The sequence below is a fragment of the Elephantulus edwardii genome, unplaced genomic scaffold (genome assembly GCF_000299155.1).
Source record: "Elephantulus edwardii isolate Elephantulus edwardi_28Jun2011 unplaced genomic scaffold, EleEdw1.0 scaffold00068, whole genome shotgun sequence".
In the NCBI taxonomy this organism is placed as follows: domain Eukaryota; kingdom Metazoa; phylum Chordata; class Mammalia; order Macroscelidea; family Macroscelididae; genus Elephantulus; species Elephantulus edwardii.
In genome coordinates, this window is record NW_006399818.1 from 9,777,175 (window position 1) to 9,781,684 (window position 4,510).

At 40.0% G+C, this 4,510-nt stretch overlaps 1 protein-coding gene across 3 annotated transcripts in view; it reads left to right on the forward strand.

Annotated features, from left to right (window-relative positions):
* The window catches only part of ANO4 (anoctamin 4), a 678,878-nt gene that overhangs the window by 315,846 nt on the left and 358,522 nt on the right, over positions 1-4,510 (forward strand). The window lies entirely within an intron of this gene.

A 4,510-nucleotide genomic window follows, 5' to 3' on the forward strand; every position in this document is an offset into this window, starting at 1 on the left:
GTCTGTGATTCCCATTCTTCTCAGAGTCAGCCACAACTTGTTGTGATCCACACAGTCAAAAGCCTTTGCATAGTCAATGAAGCACAGATAGACATTCTTCTGCTAGTCTTTGCTTTCTGCAAATTGTAAATATTAGAGATAAGATCATATACTCAACTTAAGTTTTTCTTTTATATCATTCTTTTCCAATTGAAAACTATGTATAGGTAAAGCAGTACCTTGGTAGTATAAATGACTAAGTCCTAGACCACCAAGTTTGGTGATTCAAAACCACCCAGAAATATCTCAGAGATAAACTCTGGTAATATTTTTCTATCTATATTACTATTGATGCTATTGTTATTTTCATGGAAAGTACGGAATTATTTACTAATAGCATGTTGTTGTTGTTGTTGTTGTTGTTGTTGTTGTTGTGTACTGTAGAGTCAGAACTGACCCAATAGCAGACCCTCCAGGGCATTTTCAGAGGCAATTAATCACATGGGAGGTGATTACCCATTCTTTTCCCTTGGAGCTGCTGGTGCCATCAAACCATGTGCCTGTACTTGGATCAAGAAGCAGTCCTTACAACAAGCATGGAAACACTGCATAGTTCAAAATCAGGAAGAGAGTACATCAGGAATGCATCTCTTCAATTTATATGCAGAATAGATCATTTGGGAGACTAGGCTTTATGAGGAGGAACGTGGCATCAGAATTGGGGAAAAACTCATCAACAACCTACATTATGCAGATGACACAACCTTGCTTGCTTATACTGAGGTAGACCTGAAGCACTTGCTGTTGAAGGTCAAAGAGTGTAGGCTTCAATATGGATTGAAGCTCAATGTCAAGAAGACAAAGATTCTCATCTCTGGGACAATTGGCAGCACCATGATGGATGGAATAGAGTTTAAGTTGTTAACAGATACAGCTCACTCAGCTTCAGAATCAACACTTTTGGCACCAGCAGTTAGAAAATCATATGGCGAATTGCATTAGGTAACTCTTTTGTCAGGGACCTTTCCAGAGTACTGAGAAGCAACAGTGCCAGTCTAGAGGTTAAGGTGCACCTGATCCAGTCCATGGTCTTCACAATTACTTGCTAAGAGAGCTGGGCAATGACAAAAGATGACAGAAAAAGAAATGATGCCTTTGAATTGTGGGGCTGGATGAGAGTCTTGAACATACCATGGACCACCAAGAAAACAAATAAGTCTGTCTTGGAGAGGGTGAAACCTAGTTTCTCCTTAGAATCTAGGATTTTGATGCTCTATCTCACATACTTTGGGCAAGTGGCCAGGGGAGACTAGTCCTTGGAGAAGGACATCATGCTCAGAAGGGTGGAGTGACAGCATAACAGATTATGACACCAGATGAGGTGGATTGATACAGTAACTGGGGCAATGGGGGTAGGTTTGTCAGAGTCTGTGAGGCTGTCTCAGAACAAGGCAGGCTTCAGAGCTGTTGTCCATAGGGTTGCTATTGGTCGTGTCCTTATCAGACAGAGTTAATTCACTCAGCATAATGGTCTCCAGTTCCTCTGAAGGTAGTAGTAATTAACAAAACCATTGCTCCTGGGTGCTGCATAGTATCCCATTGTGTGAATACAGTTTGATACCATTGTTTGATACCTTGAAATGCATAATAGATATAATTGATGGTGCTCTTATTAATGACTTCACAAGGGAAATAATCTACATGGACACAGTGTTGTGTGGGAGGAACTGCATTAGAGGAGATTGTCCATCCTCCTCCTGTAGGGGAGTTGGTGAATTAGTACCACATGCCTTTGGATTAGCAGCTCAGATTCTTACCGTGAGGCAACATGAATATCCATAACTGCTTTGAGCTCTTCTGCTTTACCGTCTTGTAACACTTTTCCCCTCTAATTCTTGCATATCCCCCTCTCTCGCTCACAGTTGAACCATTCCTGTTGACATTTAAGCATGCTCTAGTCTTTACCAACAAAAGCAAAAATCATTAAAAAATATGTAATGAATTAAAAGATATCTATGAGAGAGGCTTTTTCCCCAGCTAGTAAAAATGTAGGCAGAAACCATTTTTGTTTATTTGCTTGTCTTGGTTTTTTGTTTGTTTATCTTGTATTTCTCAGCATTAGACAAAATGGCAAATATGTGAAGTCTATGGTAGTTTGTTTTGGTTTTTTCTTTGTTTGTTTGTTTTTATGTGTTTTATCATGTTTCTAGTGACCTTTGACACAATTTAAGTGCCCATTGTGCATATTGCATAAATTATTTGGTTGTATTAGTTGCATTTATCACAATATGACCACAGCCTCTTTGTTTTCTTCTTGTTGCATTTCCAGTACTCTAGTTTCCCTGACCTGTTATTATTTCATCTTTGCCTTTGACTCAGTTGTGAGTCCTTGATCCCATGTTGGTCATTTTTGAGGAGAGCACCGAGCTTACAGATGCTGACATTCCTTATTGCATGCCACCCTGCAGTTTTGCTAATTTCAGAAGAGGTTCACAAAATATTTACGAAGTAGATTACTCTGTAATCTCAGGAGATAGGCTTAGTTTTATATTAAAGGGTTTCTCAAGAAGGTAAATGTTCTGTATGGATACAATTTGTTTGGCTTTCTTAATTAAAAAATTTGTATTCTGTACCACATTTTTCTCCTGTTCCATCTACCGTGACCCTGGTCCAAATGGTTGGGTCACTTAGTACTAGGTTGCTTTTCTGGTACTGAGGAAAATGAGGTTGCTGCTTGTATTGGCTTGTTTCTTTTTTGAGGCTTAGGTTAACCTCCATAATGTTTTACCTCAGTAGAAGCCCTCAGATGTGTATTAGATAGTCACTCACAAGGTTTTAAGACCCCAGACACTACTCATTTCACAAAGATAGGAAACACAGTTTTCATAATCTATGTTTTGCCTTTTGATTAACTTGTCCCTTGAGACTCTCATCCTAAACTTCCAAATCCAGAAAGCCAAACCTAGAAAGTGTTTGTTTCCATCTGTGAGGGATCTGTGTTTGCATCAGTAAATAGATGTGCCTTGCACACATATTTGTGTTGATTGATACTATTGAGAAGAGTGAGAATTCAAGACTACTTAAATGTGCTCACGCAGAGCCTGTACATAGACCAGGAGGCAGCTGTGCAATCAGGTAAAAACAGAATACGGCTTGATTTAAAATTAGGAAAAGTGTGTATCAGGATACTTACATAATCTTCATGCCTAGTCAATAATCCTAAAACTGGAATATATGAAGAGGAATACAGCATCAGAATCAGAGAAAGAATAACAGTTTACAATATACAGATATCATGAGCTTGCTAAAAGAGGAAGGACTTTAAGGACTTGATAAAAATAAAACAACAAAACCTTCAGTAGAGGTTACATTTTAACATAAAGAAAATAAAAGTCCTCCCAACTGGATGAATAAGCAACATGTCCGCTTCATCTTGCTTGGATCCACAATCGACACCCTTGGTACCAGCAGTCAGGAAATAAGGAGAGACATTGCACTGGGAAAATCTGCAGTTCGGGACCTTTCCAAATTATTGAGCAGTAGTGATGTCAGTTTAAAGACTAAAGTGCGTCTGATTCAGGCCATAGTCTTTCTTATTACTAGCTATGCATCCAAGACCTGGGCAGTCACTAAGTATGATAGTAAAATAATTGACACCCTTGAGCTGTGGTGTTGAAGAAGAGCACTGAACATCCCATGGACGGGCAAGAGAATGAGCAGAAATGTTTTGTAGAGGGTGCAGCTGGTATACTCTTTGGAGGCAGGTATGATGATTCTTCACCTCACATACTTTGGGCTTGTTGCTAAGAGGCACTGTTCCCTGGAGAAGGACATGATGCTGGGAAGGGTGGAAGGTTGGAGAAGGAGAGGAAGACTTTCAACCAGGTGAATTGACACAGAAACTGCTGCAATGGGCGCTTGTGTGTCAGAAAGTGTGAGAAAGGCACAAGATAGAGCACGGTTCAGATTTTTTTCTTCATAGGGTCACTATGAGTCATTCCAAACTCAATGGCACCTACCACCAACAACAACATGGTAAGATTAAGGCTGTCAAGAATTTCATTTTCCTAGAGTCCACAGTCAATATCTGTGGAAGTAACAGTGCATTGATTAAATATACTGTAACAGGCCTCTTTAAAGTGGAAAGCTATTAGTCTGAGGACTGCGGTTTGATGAACCTAAACTTGGGTATTTTCAACCACCTCATATGCATATTAACTCTGGTAGCCTAGTGGATTGGGAATTGTGCTGCTAGCCCAAAGGCAGGCAGGTTGTGTCCACCAACTACTTCAAGAGATAAAGAAAGATAGTCTTCTCCCATGTGACTTAGAGCCTCTGAAAACCTGCTGGAGGGACAGCTTAAGCTGGTTATGACTCAGTGGCAAGGAGTTCACGTTCTTGTGCATGTATAACCTGGGCAGGAAATAAGGACATCTGAAAAATTATTGTTGTTGTTGTTGTTGTTATGTGCCGTCGAGTCGCTTGCGGCTCATAGCAACACTATGTACAACAGCCCTAAACTCCGCTCTGT